Here is a 25391-nt window from a genome sequence, read left to right on the forward strand (position 1 = left end):
ACTTACCTTTACCTGTCTATATTGAGTTCACTGTTCATCACTGTTTTTTCTCTTCTCCATCTTCCTGTATTTTAAAGTCTCTAATAAATTCTTTCTTTTTTTTCCTTTAAAGATTTTATTTGTTTTTTGAGAGAGAGAGAGAGAGAGAGAACAAGTGGTGTGGAGGGGCAGAGAGAGAGGGACAAGCAGACTCCCCCTTTGGCAGGGAGGGCACTGCAGGGCTCAATTCTAGGACTCTGGGATCATGATCTGAGTGGAAGGCAGACACTTAATTGACTGAGCCACCCTGGCAGCCCTCAAAGTCTTTCCTTTTGAAGCCTTTCCTCAGATGGGAGTTATAGGTGGTGTAATCTCCAAATTCTTACATGTCCGCAAGTCTCCTTTCACCTTAGCTGGTGAATGCCATCTTGACTGGGCAGAGGATTCCCCCAATTGATTTTAGTTGGTCATTGGCAACTGTTATTCCATCGTCTTCTAGCCTCCAGTGTTAACGGTAATAAGTCAGAGAGAAATTGTATGCTTTCCCATTCACAGGTAATTTGTTCTTTCTATCCAGGAGCTTGTCGGATTTTTGCTTTTTAATTTCATTCAGGAATTTTACCAAGACATACCCACATGAATGTTTTTCTTCATCAGTCAAGTTTAGAACTCCAGGAGTCCTTTCAGTCTCCAGAATCTGGAGTCTCTTCAGCTTAGTAAGGATTTTCTTCTATTACGTACTTTTACTTATTATTTTTAAAATTTTTTTTATTCAAGTATAATTAACACACAGTGTTATATTACTTTCAGGTCTACAGTGTAATGATTCAACAATTCTATGCATTACTTAGTGTTCATCATGATAAGTGTACTCTTAATCCTCCCATCCCCCCACCACCTTCCCTCTGGTAACCACCACTTTGTTCTCTGTATTTCAGAGTCTGGGTTTTTTTGTTTGTCTCTTTTTAAAATTTTCTTTTCTTTCTTTTTTTTTACTATTTTATTTCAACTCCCAGATAGTTAACATACAGTGTTATATTAGTTTCAGGTTTACAATATAGTGATTCAACAATTCCATATATCACCCAGCACTCATCACAAGGGCCCTACTTAATCCTCCTCTTCTTTTTTTTTTTTAAATTTAAAAATATTTTATTTATTTATTTGTCAGAGAGAGAGAAAGAGAGAGAGAGAGAGCAGATGGAGGCAGAGGGAGAAGCAGGCTCCCTGCCGAGCAAGGAGCCCGATGTGGGACTTGATCCCAGGATGCTGGGATAGTGACCTGAGCGGAAGGCAGCTGCTTAACCAACTGAGCCACCCAAGCATCCCAATCCTCATCTATTTTACCCATCTCTCCACCTCTCCTCTAGTAACCATCAGTTTGTTCTCTATAGTTGAGTCTTTTTCTTGATTTGTATCTCTCTCACTTTTTTTTTTACCTTTGCTCATTTGTTTTGCTTCTTAAATTCCACATTTGAGTAAAATCATATGGTATTTATCTTTCTCTGACTGACTTGTTTCACTTAGTGTAATATTCTCTAGCTCTATCTATGTTGTTGCAAATGGCAAGATTTCATTCTTTGTAGGATGAATAATATTCCATTGCATAAATATATCACATTTTCTTTAACCATTCATCTACTGATAGACATTTGAGCTGCTTCTTTATGTCGGCTATTGTAAATAATGTTGCAACAAACTTAGGGGCATATATATCTTTTATCACACACTTTAAAATTACTGCCTTTTGTTCTTGGAATTCATATTATTACTTATAGTGTGTCTGCTAGACCCAGCTCAAGGTCTCACCCTTTCTTTCATTTGCCCACCTCTTTGCTTGCTCTGTGCAGTGTGAGTTTTTTCCATGTGTTTTCTAGTCACCAGTTCATGTCACTTCAATGACTAACCTCTCTTCAATTCAGCCACTGAGTTGTTCAATGATAGCGCTGCCAGATAAAATACAGAATATATAGTTAAATTTGATTTCAGAATGAATTTTTTTTTAGTGTAGCATGGGAAGAATATACTAAAATCATTTATTGTTTATGTGAAATTCTGATTTAATGGAGTCTCCTGAAGTTCTTCTTATATATGCAAAATCTAGAAGCCCCATTCAGTGGAGAAGTCATTTTTTCCTGAGGCCTGGGCATTCTTTTTGTGCACTGCATTTGAATCTCCTAACTGCTCTTGCTATTTGTTTGTCCAGTTTTCCCTCTGTTGTTTCTAAAAGCTTCATTTCACTGGCCAAATGTTTTGTTTGCTCAGATTGGTCTTCCTTTCTCTAGCTGCTGAGTTTCCTTTAATGCATTATTTTAAAAACAGTCACAGATCTGTATGTTACAGCTCTCCAGATAGAGGCTGTTCTCTGACTGGTGGAAGATAAAGGGATTTCTATTCCAGTGTGGGGATGCTGTGTGTGGTCAAAAGATGGGGCAGTAGTCCCTTGCTGGGGTCCTGGGAAGGAGCATCTCAGTGACAAGGTGTTTGTACTCCTCTAGCTTCAAAGATGCAGAGGATTAAGACCACCTGTTCAGTATCCCTATGGATTTTCAAGGGCCATGGATACCAGATACAATCATATAGGATTAATGCTGTCTCTCACCTCAGAAGTCATTGTATCCCCATGCACCATACTCTTTCTGGGATCTGCCATTTATAATCCCTGCCTCAGGGTTCTCAGATGCTGGCTTCATGGCTTTGCTCAGAATGAGGAAACTCTACGGAACCTCTGCCCACTAGAACCCATTCCTTCTCCCCCCCATCCCGAACACACAAGAAGCTGACCATCTCAAGAGCGGAACCAGAGATGGGCGTTGAACTCATCAAAAGACTTAAAAGATGCAAATTGCTAGAGAAAATAACTATTAGACTGGGAATGAGTAAAAGACTTTAATTTTTTTAAATATTAACATTTAAAAGGATTCTCTTCTCAGGATGTGTCACAATTGTCTTTAAGTTTTCAGTCCATTGGAAAGAAACCCAGACTGAAAATCAGAGAGGAAGCCTAGGGGTGTGGTTTATGCAGGAAAGATAACAGAGGACTCTTACCCTGGGCTGTCAAGCATCGCCACATCTGTAGCTGGACCCACCGGTGGCTAGTGATGACTGCTCTGGAAAGGCATAGAGCATTTCTGTCATCTTGGAGTGTTCTGGTTCTGCACACTGGCGTATCCTTAGTACCTAGAACATAACAGGACATCAGTAAATTTTACCTGAATGGAAGATTAAATCAACAAAAAGTTAAGAGCCTGATATCACAGGTGGGCATTGAATGGGTTTTATTCCTTCAAGGAAGGAGAGATTATCCCCTAGAGACAAGAGCATATTTCATGCACATGTATGCATTTGACCCCAAAAATGTCACCAGATTTTACAACTCATTTACAGTGGTGTTTGGGAAAGACGACAGACTCATAAATAACCAGCCATGTTACGGATAAAGAAGAGGAACAGTCGAAGAATCTGTTGCTTGTTTTAAAAACTCATTTCATGATGCATTTCTTTTTCTTTTTTTTAAAAATTTATTTTGTATTTATTTTCAGCATAGCAGTATTCATTATTTTTGCACCACACCCAGTGCTCCATGCATTTCTTTTTCTTATCAAAGAGGAGTAAAGCTCGATAGTTATAAATCTTTAAGGTAAGTATCCCTCTCCCAAATGAGGACAAGCTCTTAAACCTCTCCGTTAACCAATCTCTTCTTGAAACTTTATGATATATTGGGAATAGTGTGTGCTAATTTAAGTGGAATGCACAGGGAAGGAAGAGCACTGTGGAAAGGAAAAAAAAAAAAACACCGCAATTTTACTTTATCTCAAAAACTAACCAATAATTACACAAGAAATGTTAAGGATCTTCAAAAATATAAGTGGTCTTTTACATTTCCATTTACAGCTTAAATGTGTCCCCTAGCAATCAGAAAAAGGTATAAAGTTCATTTTCAAGGACTTGGGGAAAAAAAGGCAAATTGCAAAGCATATGCCAAGACAGGCAGCTGTGAATAACATTTTATCCCAGGATTCTCAATGCCTTTGTGAAATAAATATCAATAAGGAAACATTTTCTTACATAAAGAAACTGAGGGAAATATCTTGATTTGTAGAACTGATAGGATTTCAAAATAGGAAAGACCCCCCCAAAGCAGATGCAATTAAAAAAAACCACAAAATATTTCTTCCCAAGGCAGCATTCATTCTCTAGAAATAAGTGGGCAATGTCTTTGTTGACCTTCCCCCCTTGTTTGAAGGCTTTAATGGTGACTTAGGAGCCACTTTTTTCCCCCATCCTGTTCTTGAGTGAAATGTCAGTCCCTAAATAAAACTATATTCCTTACAAATTGTCCATCTTGAGAATGGAATATGCATCTAAATTACAAGAAGAAATGGCCATGACAGCTTTGCATTTTTCTAATTTATGGAGATGAAGGAATCTTTATGACACCAACTATAGGTTTCCTCTGCAAAACCCTTGTAATTCCTCTACTATATACTATCTCCTTTCCAGAATCTTCGGGCCTCTGTGAAAGACTCAAAGCAATGTAAATGCTACGTACCAGTTGTTGGAAACAGAGTGGATCCTTGCCTTTTTTCCCTTATCTTCTCACTGTTGGGTTGAGAGTATTTGTACACTTGGCCACCTTAAAACAGATGTGGAGTGGAAACAATTATAGTGCAGCAGTGAAGCCTTCCAGCTTTGCACAGGACCACATTCTCCTGGACCCACTTTTCTTGACCTTCTTGGCTTTGGCTTATTTCCTTGGACACAGCTGAGGGGCACCTTAATCCCTCTTCCTGAGGGAGAAAAGCCTGTACAAGAGTGTTGGAGGTGCTTTCAGTGGTCATCCTTTTGGGTCCTCAAGTAGAATTCCTTTGAGATCCTGGTGCAGGGGCAAAATTCCTGAGGGGAGGAGTGCTTGATTATACAGTAGCCTCCGAGAAGCAGAGTGCTTTGTCTAGGAAGGCTTCCTTCTTCTTCCTCTCTTGTAGTAGGGTTAACCATTCTCTTTTGTGTGGCATCGCTGTACTCTGTGAGATTTCTGCACCAGCACCCACTACTTGGCTGCAGTTAACTGTTTTCCTGATCTCCCCTCCCCTGACACATACTTAGTTGATATTGAGCTTCCTGAGAATAGTGGTAAGAAATATTATCAGCATCAGCATCTCTAATATTTACAGATCATTGACTATGATCTGTACACAGGCCAAAGCCTGTGATAAGTGTATTATATCATTCTCTCGTTTAAATTTTATAATACTCTTACAGAAGAGTAAACTGAGGCCCAGGAAAGATCAATGACTTTTGCGCGTGGGTGAGTGGTAGAGCACAGAGATATTTGATTCTATGACCTGAGTTCAGCATGATGTTATGCTTTGTCAAGGCTTATTCACACTGAGATCTCTAGTCACTGATAGAGATCATAGCCTGAAGCAGTCCTTGGCCAATGTTTATTGAATGGATGAATGAATGAGAGTGTGGCAAATTAGAAGAAGCAGTGCAGGCAACAGAATAAACAGAACCAGGGCTGCTTTTGGCCAACCATGGAAGGAGGCCAAAGTTTTCATTGCCATTCCCCACCCCACTCCCGCCCTCTGCCTTAAAGGATGTCTCCTGTTATTCTAGTGGGCTGCCATAGTCTTTCCCTTTTTTTTTTTTTCTAGCCAAGCTAGAGGAGTGGAAACAATTTTTTTGTTTTTCAATGTGGTCAAGATCCAGGAGTAATGGCATTGAAATGGAATATCAAATTTAAAGGAGACCTGAGAATAAAAACCTAGCTTGTGCAACCCTGTTAGACTCATCTATAGGGAAGGTCATGAGGTTTTATGACCTGCAAAGCTACTCAATATAGATTGTAAACAGTGTAGTTTCTCCTAATTGTGCTTCTCTTCAACTGTTTCCTCTTGGTACTACTGGTTTGCCAGTGAATGAGCTGGGTGCAAGCACCCAAATATGAGTGAAAGATGAAAAATTGATCTAATTATGGGGACTTGTTAGCATACTAAAATTGGCTAAATTAATGTTCTACCAGATGTTTTGGCTTTGGCCAGCCAGACAAAGCCAAATGCTGTATTTGAACCACTTAGGAATCTTCTTCATGAGGTCCTGAGGAAGGCCTTTATCATAAAAGGCCAATGATACAGCCAACAGCCTATCCCTTCCGGTTCCTCTTGGAGGTCTGAAGCTGTTGTGAGGTGGTGTTTTATGGCACCCAGGAGCTAATGGGACCAAATGGCAAGTGAAAATCATGTTCAGTAGATCAGTGGTTGCTAAGGGAGGGCCATTTGGCCTCAGGGATATTTGCAATGTTGGAGGGTAATTTTGGTTGTTACAACCAGGGAGAGGTCCTACTGGCATCTAGTGGGAGCAGTTAAGTTCCAGTAATATGATGGGAGGAGGCATCATAGCATCTTAGGTAAAATAGTGGGAAGAAGCCAGGGATGCTCCTAAGCATCCTACAGTGCCCAGGACAGCCCCTCATAACAAATAATTATCTACACCCAGGGTCAATAGGGCTAAGATGGAGGAGCCATGCAGTAGAGAAGTCTCAACCAGGAAGCAAAAATCTGCTAATGATGAAAAGGGATGAGTAAGGGAGCTTAGAGAAAGAAGCAAAGTTAGAAAGAATACAGGTAGGTTCTGAAGTATTGGAAGTGAGAGTCAAAAAATAGGAGCAAAGTGAGAGAAGACAAGGCAATTGTAATGAGCTATTTTGCAGTCCCCAAAGTTCCTTGAACTTGTACTGGGGGACTGGGCTTGCCTGAATTCTAGGCATGGGGATGGAGCTCCTGCATCAGTGATAGCAGATGAGCACTGCTCCCAGAATGCCGTTGACCCCTGGATGGGCTCTAGCTAGCCTAGTGGTCTGGAAGGATTTGCGTGAGGCATGAGCCACAACAGTTGTTAATTTGTGATAGAACTGAGTGTAAGACATCACCATATGTTGACACCACACGGTTTCACCAATTCACCAATTCAAAGCATTTGAATGGCCCGATTTAATCTGTTTTCTTTTCTTCTTCTTTAAAGCCTCATTCCAATGGACTATAAAGTGAATTCACTGATGGTGTTTGTCTCCATATATCTTGATAGGATCATGATGCAGTATGTCAGAAAGAAAAAAAAATTCTGTCAAAAAGTTATAGGGTGCCTGGGTGGCTCAGTTCGTTAAGTGTCTGACTTCAGCTCCAGTCAGGATCCCAGGGTTCTGGGATCGAGGCCCACATCAGCCTCTCTGTTCAGTGAGGAGTCTGCTTCTCCCTCTCATTTCCCCTTGTGCTTTCTCTCTCTCAAATAAATAAAACCATTAAAAAAATAAAAAATAGACACATATCAGGTTTCTGCCATTGGGGGGAAGAATGGTATGCATATCAGAGGTGACTGGCTCTCTGATGGAGCAAAAAACTTTGTTGGGACTGTGTGGTTCAGAAAGATGAGCCTCTGTCTTGGTCTTTGGCCAACCAAGTTCCATGCAAAGCCTAGACTTGTGAGGGTGAGTTGAAGGAACTTAACTGCTCCCACTAAGAAAGTAAGGATTCTGGTGTTAGTGGGCAACACGTGAAAGAGGGCTTTAGGGGCCCAGCCTTTGAGGAAAGGGCCCCAGTAATATGAGGGGAGGAAGCATCTTAGGTAAAATGGTGGCAGGGCGAAACTGCCTGTAGAGGAAGAACTATGGGGAACAAAACAAAAATGATGCAGTTTTCGCTTAGGTGCTGTTGTGAAGAAGTGGTTTTCAAGAGGCCACTTCTGTCATCCCTAAAAGCCCCAGTCGAAGTTAACCACACACAATAACCTTGGATAATGTTGTTTGGAGGAAAGAGGAGGGAAGAAGGGTGGTGTCAGAGGAAGCGAGATGACCAGTGGAAATGTAAGCCTTACTCCATTTACTCCTCTGCCACATTCCTTCTCTCTCAGACACAAGAAGAGTCCTAGGACTTCTGTTAGTTATGACATGGTGACTTGAGGCATGTTATTTGGGTAATAAAAGAAAATGTGCCCTCAGCAAGCCAGAGTACCGGGAACATCTGGTTTACAGAGCTGAGTCAATGACAACTGTCAGGCAGTGATGACGAAGTGAGTCCGGCCTTTTCATGAGTCTCCTCTGGCAACTGTTTACTGCATGAATATCTAGAAACTTTCTCGTGGCTTTCTCAAGGTCTTTTGGTGACATGTGCAGCCTGAAGCTTTTCCCAGGAGATGGAGTATAATCCTTTCTGATCTAATCTGGCTGCATGAAGTAGAGGAAGGGAGATGTGGTAGGATATGACTCTGAGACGGGATGGCCTGGGGTTGCATGGGTTGGAGCCCAGACTCTCTGCTGGTGTTGCTTTCTCTAGAAGATGGGATGAATTCCATGTCATCTTCCTGTCCCCTGGAGATATCCTGGTTTTGCTGCATTGCAAGGATCATATCACTGCTGGGCATCTTCATTTTTCTGGGAGTGCCCAGCTGCCAAACCCAGTGCAAGGGACTGTTGGAGAGGCTGTTTGCCAAAGATGAAGAGTTAGAGATGCCAACGTTTTGCTGCAGTCACTTTTCTTGCCCAATCTTTGTCATCTTCCATTAGTCAGGACTGCTAATGAACTGTCACAGAGTGTCCAAATGGTAGTGATTCACCTTTCCCCAGTCCTACCAAGGCTGTTTAAACGTAGCTGTGGAAATCATAGTTTGTGCAGGATTGCTGTGCTCTAGTTCCCATAAACTTCTCTTTCTCCTGGGTTTTTACTCCCTCAATTAAATCTAACACTTTCATCTCCTCTCTCTCCCTGCCTTCTACCTACTGTCTTGTCTTTCCACTGGACCTTGCTCCTAGATCTTCACTCGTTTGATTCCTCCTTATTGCTCAGGTCTTCATTCAAATGTTACCTCTTTGGAGATACCTTCACTGACTTCCCAGTCTAGAGCATTGCTCCCCCGTCTCTTTGCCATTCTGTAGTCATTTGCATTGGCTTGTTTAATCCCTTGTTAGTTATTTTATTTCTCCTTCTACTGGAATATAAGCTTAGTGAAGACCAGGATCTCATCTAACACATTCACCCTCGTATCCCCCACTGTCTTCCACTGTGCCCTACATATCATAGATTTTCAATAAATATCCATTTTGCAAATGAACAAATGAGTGAATTAGTGAAACTACTCAATGTAATGAGTAACTTTACAGTCTTTTCTTCGTTCTCATGCTTTTCAGTGTTCCTGTTGGTTTCCCACCACATTCAGAATTACTGTTTATATTTTCATGCATACAAACCATGGTCTACTCTTATGTCTTCTGCCCCCTACCTTGCTCCAACTGCACTGTTAGTTGAGCAGGAAAATTCTTGATGGTCAAGAGCACAGATTCTGGACTCGGCTAAATCTGGGTTTGATCACAGCTCTGTTTACTGCTAGCCTGGTGGTACTGAAAAAATTCTCTACTTTGTTTAACCCTCATTTCCCTCAACGATAAAATGGAAGTAATGATTGCCCCACCTCAGAGGTGGTAAGCACATGGGGCCACATACTTGGAGAATTAAGGAAGTCTCTGTGGATGTTAACCCTTATGAACATAGCATGGTTGGGTTGGGATTGCAGATAGCAGTTTGCAAGTCTTTTTTAGGGAAATAAAAGGTTAGTCATGGCTGTGGCCGAGCTCTCTAGTAGGACAAGCACAGAGCAAGGATGTGAAGGGTCAAAGATCGAGCTGTGTGTTGTGTCCATCACAAGATGGAAGAGTCTTTGAGAAAAGGCATCTGAGAGGGTAGGGAGCAGACCAGTGCAGTGGTGTGAGATGCTGGGAGCAGCCTGGGTAGCTGGAGTGCCGCTGAAGAAGATGAGGTCAGAGGAATGGGATGGTGGCAGAGTCTTAAGGCCCTGGAATGTCATCTAGGACATCCTGCAGTGTCTTCCCCGAAGCTTGTGATGCCATTTTTTTCCTTAACCCATGTAGGGTCATGGATCCCTAGGAGGCAGAAGAGTGCCATCCAAAATTAGTGTTCACTCCAAAACTCTGTGACTTTGTATAGAATAGGGTCTTTGCAGATACAATTAAGGTCAGGATCAAGATGAGACCATGCTGGATTGGGGAGGACCCTAAATCCAATAAATGTCTCTCTATAAGAGACAGAAAAGGACACAGAGTCACAGGGAAGAAGGCTTTGTGAAGACAGGTGTGAATGATGTGGCCACCAGGAAAGGAGTACCAGGAGCCCCACTAGGGGCTGGAAAAGATAAGGAGGGATCCTCCCCTAGAGCCTTTGGAGAGAATGTGGTCCTGTGAACTTCTTGGTATCGGACTTCTGGCCTCCAGAACTGTGTGGGGATGAATTTCTCTTGTTTTAAGCCACCAAGTTTTAAGAAATTTGTTATGGCTGCTTTAGGATACTAATCCAATCTCTTAGGGAATTTGATGAAATCTATGGATCCCCTCTCCAGAAAAAGACATGCATGTATGCACACACACTTACAATTTTGCTTTCAATTTAATGGATGTTCTGAAGCTCATCCTTGGGGCCCAAGGGTAAGCATTCTTCCTCTAGATAATGGGGCATCATTAAGCCGATTGGGTCTGAATTTCAGAACAGTAATCATGGAAGCCACATAGTGATGAATAGGAACTAGGAGATTTTAAATACTGAGGATTAGTGCAATCACTTTCCTTTTCACACTTTTGCAAAACACTGCATTATTTTTTTTGGAAACATTTAAATACAAAAGAAAATTAATAAGGTTGCTTATCATGTGTCCCAAGGCAGGATTTTTAATAAAACAAAAAGGAACAATGATTTTAATTTCTGCAGTGTGCTTGTAAATGATGGTACTGCTGCAAGGAGGAAAAACACCCAGGAGTAAGTACTGTCTTGTCTTGATTCTCTGGAATTAGGTGGAGAGGTCAAGGAAACATAGGGGTGGGAATGTTGAATTTTGTGACTTCTGGGGCCAGAGATGAGGCTGGTACTGAAATTCCAATATCTGGGGCAAGGCAGGTGTCTGATGAAGTTGGTGGCCATGACCGAGGAGCTCTGGTGGAGGCAGGAAGAGCCTTGCTAGCCCTGATCCGTGGAGAAGGGACAGTGCATCGAATGGGGCTTTCACCTCTTGGGATCCCACCCTCCCTCCCAGCTCTGTGGCAGTGGCCACTTCGCCTTTACAAATTGGGACAAAGGAAAAGATACTCTTCTTGGAAAATTCCTATATGTTTAGGAAGTAGCTATACTGGGATGCTGGAATATATTTTCTCAGCATGAGTGGTTTATTTTTACTACCACTGCATGGTCATGGAGAGAGGAAGAGCAATAAGTTCACATCCAAATTTAGCCTTGTGTGCATTTGGGTAAGTCACGTGTGAGCCTCACTTTTCCTATTAGAGTAAATAAAACTTGTTGTTAGTGTAAAATGAAGAAATGTCTTCGTGGTGGACATTGGCTGTCACTGACTTTTGCCCCTCCCATACTTTCCCCCTTCTTTTTCTAACAGAATCCCAGTTTATTCAAGATAATAGAATCTATCTCATCCTGGTGGTCTATGTCCTAGATCTGGATGAGGAGATGAAAGGGAAGTTTGCCAAAGAAGGCCAATCTTCCAAATAAAAAGACAAAGTCTCACAGGAATATAACATTTGCCTCTTCTCCATTCTGCTTTGAATGTTTGATGTGATGTCTGGGGCTGCAGCAGCCATCTTGCAACCACAAGGATGTAGACAGTTTGCAAATGATGGCAGTAAGAGAAAGAGCCCAGGTCCTGACAGTATCATTGAGAAGTTGAACCAACAGCAGCAATCACTAACTTCTGGGATTTTTGTCACATAGTTAAATAAACTTCTGTTTTCTGTTGCAGACAAATGCAATCCTAACTGTGAATCCTAAATGTGAAAACCATATGTACTCATCCCAGTACTTGGCAATAGTGAGAGTCAAAGAATGCCAAGGACTTTCCCTTCCTTCCTTTGTTCTGGTTGGCTTACATTTTGCTTTTTCTGTGTTATTTCCCAAGGACCCTGTTTCTTTGTTTTGTGCATACCTTCATTACACATTTAATTTTATTCAATAGCATCTTATTTGACCAACTGTCACTTATGAACCAAATATACCTTTCTTCAACATAGCTAAGAATTTTGGAAAAGAAAAAAAATAGGGACAATTGTGCAGAAAATGACATGCAAAAACCTTCGTTTTACAAGTACTATGAATCTAAGAGTAGCTAGTACCTAAGCAGAGAACCTCAGTTCTTACCCATAGCTTATGTATTCTTACTTTAGATACATTTTTTTATCAGAACTTGGCTAAATGACTGGAAGGATGCTCAAAGCTTGCAAGTTATGACAACACAGAAAGGAACTAAGAGACCTATAAAAAGCAAAAATGTGAAGTGAGCATTATAGTAGCTCTAAGTCATTTAGTGTAGCTGCAGGCACCTTCTACACTTGAAAATTCCCGAGGGGATCCCTATATTACAACACAGTTGAAAGTTGACATTCCTAATTATCTGGAGATATACAGAAATGGTTAATCTATGCTCCATATATTCTGCCTAAGGCAGGGAAAGGTTTTCGCTTCTTTTGAATCATTTCTATGTTTTTTAAAGCTTTTGGTTGAAAACAGGAAGCTTCTGATATCTGCAACATTGCACTTCAAATATTTGGATAAACATTTTATCTTGATTGCCTGGCTATCTCTCATGTTTAGAGATTATCATCCTCAATTCTTAACTTGTATCTCTGCTAGTATCTGCTATGGAGCTAAGCCATTATGGACCTATTGATTTGACTTTCCTTTACTTATACAGGGTGTTGGGCATTATAACGTTATTCATTTAATCTTTCTGCTTTTACTTTCATGAGTTTGTGTCACATGTAGATTTCAAGGGGCAGAAGTGGTTCTGGTTGGGTGGGTGGTCTCAGGATCTCAGGAGCTTTTGGAATGCTGTTGTCTATAAGGAAAATATGTATATTTTCAGAGTCCTGTGTTAACAAAATGTGAACTGGCTAGATAATGATCCGTGGGGTTAATGCCGTTTCCCCTCCAGCATGGAAGGAGGTAATTGGTTCTTTAGTCTGGACCTCAGCCAGCAGAGCCCTTCAAATGGGGGAGGAACACAGACCCCCCTTCACTCCATCTTATTAGAAAATAAGATGCTAAGAGACCAGAACAGGCAAAGTAGACATAGATGCAGGACAAAATTCTGGTGAGTTAACAAACTTGGGAGTAAGGTCAGACCAGACCAGAGCAGAACACATTTCTCCATTTCTCTTGGCTGTAATGCATTCCTTCAGAGGGACAACCAGTCGGATCAGAGACCCTATGTATATACTTCCTGGTATATTAATGTTTCTAATGATGGAGGACAAATGATAAAATCCTCATGACAGACCTTGGAATCATTCATTCTCAAAACATGCTTTGTCAACTTAATAAAACACTAACTTAAACAACCTCCAGTCTTGTTCATTATAGATATTTGGGCTGAGTGAATCCAAGGTTATGACATCTAGAGTAGACAAATCAGGTGTACAATACTTCTGTGTCAAGGACTCTTTATTTAGGTGTCCATGGGTTTATATTCAAGAGGAGTAAGTCACTGGAAATCCATACAAAATTCTCTGTCTAGCTGTACATGTGCATTTCCAAGGCCAGTCAATCAATATGGCTTTCCATATATTCTTAGAGCTCTGTGACCCCAATTAGATTGAGGAAACATAGCCCTTTAAGAAACTCTTAAAAAATGTATTATTTTTTAAATACATAGATAACACCTTGTAGTTTAAAAAATGTGTATGAGCAAAAAGGAAAGAATACACCAAAGACTATTTACTATGTCTCCAACCTTAAACATTAAAAAATTCTGTGTATATGTAAATATGCACAGAATACACATATGTATGTATTATTTATGCAGTATGTATTAAGAATAAAATAATTAGATATAACCAAATACTTGTAAATTGTTTTTTTCTTTTTAAATCATGAATGTCTTTCCTTGAAAATATACACTTACATAATCATCTATAATGGCTGCATAATATTCCATTGTATAACTGTATCATAAATTACTTAACCATTTAAAACTTTTGATGATATTTCCCTATCATAAATGAACACTTGGTTATATATACATTTTTGCCCATTTGTCCACTTATTTTTAAGGATAAATTCCAGGACGGAGACTTTCTGAGTCACTTTTTAAGTGTTTGTAACTTTGCCAAATTGCTTTCCAAAAAAAAAATTATACTCTTAAAAGAAGTATAGGAGAGTGCCACTTTCCCTATTCCTTTATCAACACCAGACAAGATCATGCTTTTTATCTCTGCTAATAAGATACTCAAAAAAGAAATCTCAGTATTTATTGACATTTATTTGGTGATTATTGAAGTTAAATGTATTTTAACAATTTCTGTGGTTAGTCTTACCCTTTCTTTTGAGAATTAACTTTTATTAATGTCCTTGGCCCCTTAGAACACTATTTTTTTCCATGAACTTTTTACTTATAAACCCTATGGCATATATGTTGCATATAAAATTTCTGTTTGTTGACTGAATATTTTGTAGAAATTTTAACCCTTGATGTAGCCAAAGCTCTTGTTTCATTTAAATGTTGTCTTCCTGCATTATATTTAAATAGATATAAGATTATATAAATGTTTATCAATAGCTTCTTCTTGCGTCTTCATAGATTTTTTTTAACTTCATCTTTCTATTTCTTTCATGGTTAGAGATTTACTCATTTAGAGAGAGAGAAAGAACATGTGAACGGGGGATGGTTGGGGAGGGATAGAGAGACAGGGAGAGAGAGAAACACAGTGGACTCCTCACTGATCGTGGAGCATGAGGCGGGGCTCCATCTCATGACCTTGAGATCATGACCTGAGCTGAAATGAAGAGTGGGATTCTTAAGTAACTGAGCCACCCAGGCATCCCTCCTCTTTTTCTGTTATCACTTAACTTTTCTTGAGGCTGTTCATGGTAACAAATGATCCCAAATTTCAGTGACTCATAATAATATGTATTTATTTCTCACTCATTTTATATATTGGCTGGCAGACAACTTTGGTGCTTTTCCAGGTGTGCCTTTTTATGGGACCCACTGTAAAGTAGCAGCCTCCATCCATTTCTCCTGCCCATGAGACAAAGGGTGATGGTGGAACCAGTGAGTGGCACCATGAACTTGTACTAGAATGTGCCATGTCTCTTCTGTTCACATTTTATTGGCAAAATCAAGTCACATGGCTAAGTCTATGTCAGTAGGAGATGGAAGTGTATATAGTCTCACAAAAGGGAGAGTTGACAGTTTTAAAACTAAGTACAATCTATCATATGCGTATTTGGAGTCAGGTTTATCTTTTTATTTTTCCAAGTGTTCAGCCAATTGTTCAAATACAATTTATTAATAATCTTATCTTCCACACTGCCCTGTGATGCTATTTTTATAGATCCTTTCTTACAAATCCTTCTCTTAGTTCCTGGACATTGGTTTGGGTTTTATTGATTTTTCTAGTCCTGCACCAAGACTAGTAGTACTTTTTAAAATCTTTTTAAATTTATTTATTATTATTATTTTTAAAGATTTTATTTATTTGACAGAGAGAGAGAGATCACAAGTAGGCAGAGCAGCAGGAAGAGAGAGGGGGGAAAGCAGGCTCCCTGCTGAGCAGAGATCCTGATGCGGGGCTCGATCCCAGGACCCTGAGATCACGACCTGAGCTGAAGGCAGAGGCTTAACCCACTGAGCCATCCAGGTGCCCCAAGACTAGTAGTACTTTAAAAATCATCCCAGAAAAGACTCACTTTTTTCCCCTTCATTAAAAAAAAAGTCTTAAATATTCTCTGTGTTGATTAGTCTCATTGAATTTTTGAAAAGCCTGTATTCATTTCCAAAAAAAAGTCCTATTGTGATATTGGTTCGATTGTATTTTATGTTTGGATTAGTTTAGAGAACTGAAGTCTTCTCATTCATGGACATAGTATGTTCACACTTTTTAATTTTTTAGAGTTTTGTAGATTTAAAGAGCATGTCTTAAATTTAAAATTTATTTCATAAAATTCCATAGCTTTTGATACTTTTGTGAAATAATTTTCGGGGCGCCTGGGTGGCTCAGTGGGTTAAGCCGCTGCCTTCGGCCCAGGTCATGATCCCAGGGTCCTCGGATCGAGCCCGCATCGGGCTCTCTGCTCAGCAGGGAGCCTGCTTCCTCCTCTCTCTCTCTCTGCTTGCCTCTCTGCCTACTTGTGATCTCTGTCTGTCAAATAAATAAATAAATAAATCTTTAAAAAAAAAAAAAAGAAATAATTTTCTCCCATGATATTTTTAAAGGATTATAACAGTATGTGGGAAATCTATTGTCTTGTTTCACAAATATTTAAAAAATAAATTAGAACTCTGAACTCCTTTATTAAAATTATTAAGTTTTTAAATTAAATTCAGTAGAGTTAATACAGTGATATATTAGTTTCAGGTATACAATATGGCAATTCAACAATTCTGTACATTACTCAGTGGTCATCAGGACAAGTGTAGTCCTTAATCCCCATCACCCATTTCATTAATTTCCTAATCCACCTCCCCCTTGGTAACCAGCAGGTTGTTCTCCATAGTTAAGAGTCTGTTTCTTGCTTTGTCTCTCTTTTCCCTCTTTGTTTATTTATTTGTTTTTAGTTGATTCTTTTGGTTTTTTGAAAACAAATAATTATATATACATTGTAATTTACATTTTATTTCTTTTTCTGACTGTGGTGGCCAAAAATTCCAAGACAATATTGGATAACAGTGGTTATTTTGGACATTGTTTTCTTACTCTTGATTTTAGGAGAGGAAATCTTATTGATATTTATGAAGTATTCTTCTCACCTAATGCGGGAGCATTGTTTAACCAGGCATGCATTGGATGTTATCAAAGTGTTTTCTTTTTATCCTTCAGGATGTTCACACAGCTTTTTTGTTTGGATCTATTACCATGGTGACTCAGATTGATGATTTCATAATATTGAACTATCCTTGCACATCTGGAATTAATGCTCCCTGGGCACATTGTATTATTCTTTGAATATATGGTTTTAGTTAATTTGCTATAATATTTTATATTACTTTTGCTTCCATATTTGATATTGTAATTTGTCTTCAAATTTTCTTTTTTGGGAGTATTTTTGTCATTTTAATGGTATCAGAATTATACTGATTTTTATGAAATTAAGTAGAGAACCTCCCTCTTTTTCCATGTTTTGGAAGTTTCAGGAGTATAGAATTAATTCTTTTCTTAAAAGTACTCACCTGTCTGGTTCTAACAAAAATCATTTTGACTTCATACATTAGCATTTGTGTTTCTGAATTTTCTACCTCCTCTTAAGTCAATTTTGACTATTTATGATCTCCAGCACATTTTCAATTTCATCAAGATTCTAAAATCAACATAGCATCTAAAGTATCTTGTACCATTTAAAATATTCAGAAGCTATAAATTTAAAACCATTTTGAAATTTCCATTTATAAGATTCTTAGATGCGAACAAAGCCAGAGCAAAGGTGTCAACCCTGTCTTCCACCAACAGATGGCGATAGCAGTCACTATAGATTGTTAATTTTAATTTCAGAACAAATGGGCTTTGAGTCTTCCCAAACCTGATCACTTGAGAACTGAAGACCTTTTCACCATGCTTAGCATTATATAATTGTGCTCTGTGCATTCCCTTACCTCCCTGCTTAGTTCATTTCTTTCTTTTTTTTCTCATTTCTTTCGTCCGCCCCCCCCCCCCACCTTTTTTTCCCCTCTGTCCCTCCTTTCTCTTGCTTAGTCTTGGAATGTGTTGATCTTTTCAAAGAATCAAAACTTAGATTTATTCCTCAACTTCCATTTGTATTCTTGTTAAGCCTTTGTTTTTAAAATTTCATATCTTCTTCCAGTCTTTTAAAAAAATTAAGGGTTTGGTTTATTAATTTTCAATGTTATTTAATAATGAAAGCATTTAACTCCATAAAGATCCCCCCTGGTAACACCTTGACTGTATTCTAGCAGTTTTGATATCACCTGTTTTTGTTGTGATTAACTTCTAAATAACCTGTCAGTGCAATTTTGGTATCTTCTTATACATAATTAAGTAGGACAGAAGGAGAGACTTCAGTATCTAAGTCCCTACAATTATGAAGTTGTAGAGGAGAGCAAAACTGTCATAAAGGTGAAATGTTCATGCACGAATTAATCACTTATGAAACTGATCTCATCACTAGTGAGACCAGAGTCTGCATTTCTAACTGGTGAGATCTCTTTGCCTGGTCACCTCTACCTGATTTGATTTTTGGATGTTTTCCTGACAAAACAAAGCAAGCACATTATCTTTGATTAAAAACAGAGCCTGTAGAATTTTGTTTTGAAGATTTTATTTATTTATTTGACAGAGATGCAGCAAGAGAGGAAACACAAGTATTTGCTTTTTAAAATTCCTGAATAAGGGGCATCTGGGTGGCTCAGTGGGTTAAGCCGCTGCCTTAGGCTCAGGTCGTGATCACAGGGTCCTGGGATCGAATCCTGTATCGGGCTCTCTGCTCAGCGGGGAGCCTGCTTCCCTTCCTCTCTCTCTGCCTGTCTCTCTGCCTACTTGTGATCTCTCTCTGTCAAATAAATAAATAAATAAAATCTTTAAAAAAAATTAAAAAAATTTTCCTGAATAAGCGGGGGGAGTGGGAGAGGGAGAAGCAGTCTCCCCTCAGAGCAGGGAGCCCTATGTGGGGCTCCATCCCAGGACCCTAACCTGAGCTGAAGGCAGATGCTTAAAGACTGAGCCATCCAGGTGCCACAAGCTGGCAGAATTTTGTGAGGTTGAAGGTGATGTTGGAGAACTGCTGGAATTACCCATATTTCTTTGACAACTAAGCATGGGGTTGAAGGCAAGAAACGGAAGAGGAAACTCTTCAAGGTGATGACATGATAGCTTCAGAGGAGAAATATCTAAATAGAAAAGCACTGAATGGACCCTTGGAAGACTGATAAAGGTTTGATCTTTCTTTTCAGAAAAGCCACTCTTTTTATTGTTCAACCATGAAGGATGTTATATCATGAGATCCCAAATTTTGTCAGAACAAATATGTCTAAATCAATATTTTTGTTCTTTAATTTCATTAAATACATAATAAAATAAACTTACCTTGGCAATTTTATTTCATTTTTCAAGATTAGGTTCCACTCCAACTTTTCTTGAGTGCTCCTTGTGAAATTTTGAACTTCCTTTTAAAGGGATTTACTGTAAAAGGATTATTCTCAAGATGAATTATCCTCAGGAGTATTGAATTTTGCATTTAGTTTTTCTGTGTTTTATGTTTATCAGTTTTATAATTGCCAAGAAAATGTACTCTCTCCTTGCCCCATTTAAAAAATTGAACTTACTAATTTTATGATTTAGATTCTTTATATCTTTATTTTTTGTCTGATTTATCTTCTGGTAACAATAATGGTATGTTGACATTTCACAAAATAACAGTATTTATGTCAGTTTTTCTTTGTATTTCGAAAAAGTTTTTCTTTATATATCTTTATATATTTAAATGGAATATTGTAAGGCACAGAACAACTCAAAAAGTGATATATGTTATTTTAAATTTAAGTAGTATTGGGCATTCAGTGTTTCACATGCATTTTTTTCAAAATTCCTGAACAGCTGTGGGAATTGATAAGTACTTGCTAACTATTTCACCGTATCTTCTTCATTTGGAATGATGTCCATCACTATGATAAAGGGTCCCACCCACTAAATTGTCCCATTTCGTTTTCTTGCCTAGATTTCTTTCCCCTCTAGTATTCATTTTACATTTTTACTATCTTCTTGTATTCCCTTATTTTAAAAACCTGTGATACCACTTTTGTATACACACACACACACACATTTTATGAAAAACATGGTTTTTTTGGCTTAACATGTTTTGAGGGCCTGATTTAAGAGTCTTAGCTACTCTTATAGCATTAATCCCCTTTTCTTTGGTCATTATAATAAATATTACTTCTGTAACCTTAACTCATATGTTTTGTCTTTTGCACTTCCTTTGTATCTCTTTTATTTTCTGTCTTATGTTGTATGGATTATATTGAGTTTGCTGTTGTGTTTGTCTGTGTTTTAGGAGCTAATAGATCATGTGACTTCTATTGTGGTTATCTTCAGTGTTTCAAATTTCTCATATAATTGCAGGGTCAGAATCAAAGCAGTATCTTTGGGCTTCCCAACCTCCAGCTCCCATTTGAGACAAAGTATTTAGTACATTTACTTCTCCTTTCTTCACAGGTTTTAGTACAAGATATTATTACATTGTGACTTTTACATTCACTTTCAGTTTTAAACCTAGATTTAAAACAGCTACTTAGACTTAACTATGTTGAACAATTTCAGTTTTTATTGCTGGTCTCTTTATGGTTGTTTTACTCCTGAGGCTCCCTTTATTTCGTATATAATTAGGTACTTTTTTTCAACAAAAGTATATTTTCTGAGTTCTTGTTTACATGAAAATGTTATTGCATTACCTTTCCATGTAAATGACTACTTTTTTTCTGTAAAATGGTTAACATGTTAGATGTCTGTAAAGTGGTAAGTCTTAAGCTCACTGTTTTCTTCTATCACATCTCTAGATTTCCTTCTCTTCTAGTTTTTCAGTTCTTCACTTGAACTTTTTAAACATCATCTTTGTTCTCCATTCTCCCTTGATTATCATATTTTCTCTTTTCATCTTAATCCTTTGTCTTTTTCTTTTAGATTCTGAGAAATATCTTAAGTTCACTGTATTGTCTGTATTTTTTTTGTTGTTGTTGGTCCTTTATTGTCCATAGTTTTCTTATTCTGATACATTTTAAGTTTCCTTCAAATCTTCTGTATCATTCATCTTCCTTTTTCTCTTTTCCCTTTGCCTGTTCATCTTGATCTTTTCTTATGCTGAATATTCATAGACCCCCCCCCCTTTTTTTGGGTCCTTTTTTTGAGAGTCCCAAGCAGGTTCTTAATCATTTCTTCTGGATTTTGGAGTAGCTTATCTTCAGAGGCAGGTTCTTCTCTAGCTTCTTCCTCTTAAAATGTTCCTTGTCGTTTAGTTATGCCTTTCCCTAAGATAAATTCAGTCTTCCCTGGTGATAAAGAAGAGTGAAATCATTGCCTTATGGACATCTATAGGTTCAGGAAAATGTAATATTTCACTCTTCCTTAATGAAGAGAAAAATATTCCTCTTCTTAGTGTATATTTTTAACTATGTGTTAATTGAAATTATTACAATATTTTCTACATAAAAAACTTGGCTTTAATGGCCTCCTACCTATCTTGCATAAATAATTCTTAAAAATGCTTTTGTTGTATTTTGTGACAGAACCATGCTTTAAAAAAACAAAAACCTTGCTTTATTTCTTAGGATAGTTTACATTAACAGAAAACTTATAAAGATAGTACAGAGGGTTTCCACATACTTCTCACCCAGATCCCCCTATTATTAACACCTTACATTAGTATGATGCACTTATCACAATTAGTGATCAACAATGATACATTATTATTAACTAAAGGCCATATTTTATTTACATTACCTTAATTTATACCTAATACTATTTCTACCATTCCAAGGTCCCATCCAGGATACCACATTACACTTAGTCATCAAATCTTCTTAGATTCCTTTTGGATGTGACATTTTTTCAGACTTTTTAAATTTTTGATGAGTTTTTGATGAATTTTTGAGAGGGATATTTTGTAGAATGTCCCTCAGGTGGGATTTGTCTTATGCTATTCTCTTGAGTAGACTGGCGTCATGAGATTTTGACAAGTCACAAGGCTAACATACCATTGTCATCCCATCATATCCAAGGGTGCATACTGTCAGGATAACTTTTCACTGTTGATCTTGGTCTTGATTACCTGGCTGAAGTTGTGTTTGTCAGGTTTCTCCACTGTAAAATTACTCTCCCCTCCTGCTTTTTACACTGTGCTCTTTAGAAGGAACTCACTACGTGTAGCCCATAGCTAAGGAGTGGGGAGTAATGCTTCACCTCTTTGAGTGTAGCATATCTACATAAATTATTTGTAACACTTCTGCAAAGGAGATTTGTCTCTTCTCCCCCATTTATATATCCAATAATTAATTTATACCAGTACTGACTCAAGAATATTTACTTTATACTTTGGATATAATCCAATACCATTTCATTTATTTCATTGCTCAGATTGTCCAGCCTCAGCCATGGGGAACTTTTTTGATTGGCTTCTTTGACATGTCCTCATTACCATGGGCTTATTTACTCATTTTGAGCACTTCCTTATTTACTGGTACGATAAGGTATTCCAGGCTCATTTTATATATTTCCTGCCTTAGTTCTAGATCAGCAATCCCTCTAAAGAGCCCTGTTCTTTTTATTGGGGAATGGTATTAGAAACCAAGATCTGGAAATTAGGTGTGCTCAGTGCTACTGAGGTGTCATTACTTCTAGGCCCTCTCAGCTGACAGAGCAAGGAGATATATGTCTGTATATACACACATCTGTAAATATCTCTTTATGTAGCTAATTGTATCTATACCAAGCTAAACATGAGTTTTTACTGATGTCTACCACTTCAGCTCATTACTAGATGAATCATTCTAGTCTCTCCCCCCCTTGCTGCTTTGTAAACTCCCACTCCAGAACCTAGATTTACTCTTAAAATAATATTTTCTTTAAAAAAAGTCCCAGTTCTATAAATATGCCTGTTTATGTGTGTGTACTTTTTAAATACTCATTGTCGAATATTTAGAAAATTCAACAATGTCTATGACAGAAAGCCAAAATCTCTTCTAGTCAATAGCTGTTAACATTTTACCCCTCCCCCCAATTTTATGAACAAAATCTTAATCACACTAGATACACTATTTTGTGATCTGCCTTTTCCACTCAACCATATATAAGGAGTTTTTCCTCCATGTCATAACTATTCTCAAAAGTCATAATTTTAATTACCTATAGAATATTAGGCTTTTGGACATTCACATTTTAATAATTTTTGGTGTTATAAATAATGGTAATAAATACTCCAAAAGATAAAGAGTCATTATGAACATACCTGATTTTTATTTAGAATATTTTATGGAAGTGAGCCCTAGGGTCTGACCATTTTAAGGAGAATGATAAACAATGAAAAATTTTCTTCCAGGAATGACAGCAGCAATTTAGCTTCCTGTCATCATTGTATATGAGCCATTTTATCTATATCCTTAGGAATATGGGGTATTGGAATAATTTTTAAAAATCATCATTCAATTAATTAAAATGGCATCTTGTTAGTTTTTTTTTTCACATTGAACGTCGTTTATCACGAGTGTTTTGGGGTAATCTTTTCCTAAGTTAGTTGGCCATTATATTTATTTGTTTCTCTATTGCCTATTAATACCCTTGCTTATTTTTTTTGTTAGGTATTTTTATTGTTTTATTGTTTCAAAATAATATTATAATTTCAAAGCAAGTGTATATTCAATATAGAAAACTTTGTTTCTTTATCTATTTTATTTTTTTAAAGATTTTATTTACCAATTTTCTAGAGAAAGAGAGAACACAAGCAGGGGGAGCAGCAGGCAGAGGCAGAGGGAGAAGCACGCTCCCTGCTAAGCAAGGAGACCAATGCAGGTCTTGTTCCCAGGACCCTGGGACCATGACCCGAGCCAAAGGCAGCTGCCCAACCAACTGAACCACCCAGGCATCCCCAATATAGAGAACTTAAAAACAAAGAAAAATACAAAGAAAAAAATTACCCATGATCTCATCACTAATTCTGGTTTCATTGCTATTATTTTCATTTTGGTGTATTTATTTACATACCAGAAATCAATATTTTACACTTTATATATAGCTAATTAGAAAAATGGTACACTGAGTCCTTTTGTAGTCTGATTATTAATCACTTAGTGTTATATCATTACTATTTCCTCATCCAACACACAATGTCCTTTTCTACCTAAAAGCAAAGACTTCTTGGGAATGAGTGTCCATGCATCTATATTTCTTTCCTTCTTTCCTTCCTTCCTCCCTTACTCCCTTCCTTTGTGTGAGAGAGGGAGAATGAGAGAGAGAACAAGAGTGCACAAGCAGGGAGAGCGGCAGGCAGAGGGAGAAGGAGAAGCAGGGAGCTGGATGTGGGGCTCCATCCCAGGACCTTGGGATAAGGACCTGAGCCTAAGGCAGACGCTGAACTGACTGAGCCACCAGGTGGTCCTAATTATCTTTTCTGTAGTCTTTCTTCATCAAGAAGTCTGACTCCGTTCAACAGATTGATACATACCCAAATCTGGACCATCTCCTATTTCCATGGCTCTATTCTCCATGCCACAGGATTTCTACAGGATTAGTACTCACCTTACTTCCTGGAATTGTGAGTTACTGTGTTCCCTTGCAATGCCTCTGCCGCTGCTGCCACTCTTTTAGCCTTGGGGCAAAGAATAGGAAGTATGGCTACCTTCCACTTTATCTCTGCATTCCAATCATGTATTACAGGTTTGTCTCTGAATCTTCCATAGCACAACTATATTGCTATAACATTTCACAAAGCCTGGGTAAAGACCTTACAATCAAAGAAGATAAATTGAACAAAGAGAAAGTTAAAATCAATTAATGGATTATTCCCTGAGACCACATATCCAAGTTCCTTCATCTGAGTCCCCAGCTGGCACTACCCGGGCCACTTCCTAGACTGGGTAATTCTGATAGTGGGTCACCTCATTTACCTCCATTCTCAATGGCTTCCTGTAATGCCTTTCTCTTTTATGGAGCCTCAAGTTCCCACCCCACTGAAAGTACTCATTTATCATCTATAGATTGGTTCCCTGCCATGATGATTGACAGTTGCAGCAGCTACTCTTCTCAGAAATAGAAATAAACCTAGTGTTCTGCCCATAGGGGTGGAGCTTGTTTTTGGACATCCTCTCTCCCAACATAATCTCTACTCCTAATGATTAGTACCTTTTTTGAAATCAGATTATTAAGTATAAAATTAAAGTCTCCTTATAGGGTAGCAGAAAATTGAAAAGATATAGGCATAAAGCTAAGCATTGTAGTATAATTTATAACTGCAAAAGGCTGTCCATCAACAGGATGAACAACTAAGGTACTGACACATCATGAAGTATTATGCAACTATAAAAAGAATAATTCCAAATAATGCTAAAGAATGATATTCAAGGTGTAATGTTTAGTGAGAAGACCAAGGTAGAGAAAAACGTGCATAGTATACTGATATTTGTGTAGGAAATGAGGGTATATGAATATATGTGCATATTTGTTTATATTAAAAATTCAACAATAATCCATGCAATAATATTGTTATCTACAAGGGGAGAGAGGGAACAGAGTGGAGTAAAAATGGTAGAAGCTAGGCTTCCCTAAATATACCTTGTTTGTAGATTTAATTTTGGAGCCATGCAAATATTTACATAATTAAAAATGAAGTAAAAATAAAAATATTATCCCTAAAAAT

The 25391-nt window shown here is 38.0% G+C and overlaps 1 long non-coding RNA gene across 1 annotated transcript; it reads right to left on the bottom strand.

Annotated features, from left to right (window-relative positions):
* Positions 1–1813: 1813 nt before the first annotated feature.
* LOC131817954 (uncharacterized) lies at positions 1814–24458 on the bottom strand. The gene is made up of 3 exons (XR_009348643.1): positions 24275–24458; positions 3028–3159; positions 1814–1925 (listed from the first exon to the last, which is right to left on the bottom strand). It is a non-coding gene; the product is annotated as an uncharacterized LOC131817954 (long non-coding RNA).
* Positions 24459–25391: the final 933 nt, after the last annotated feature.

The sequence above is a fragment of the Mustela lutreola genome, chromosome 16, assembly GCF_030435805.1.
Source record: "Mustela lutreola isolate mMusLut2 chromosome 16, mMusLut2.pri, whole genome shotgun sequence".
NCBI classification, from domain to species: Eukaryota; Metazoa; Chordata; class Mammalia; order Carnivora; family Mustelidae; genus Mustela; species Mustela lutreola.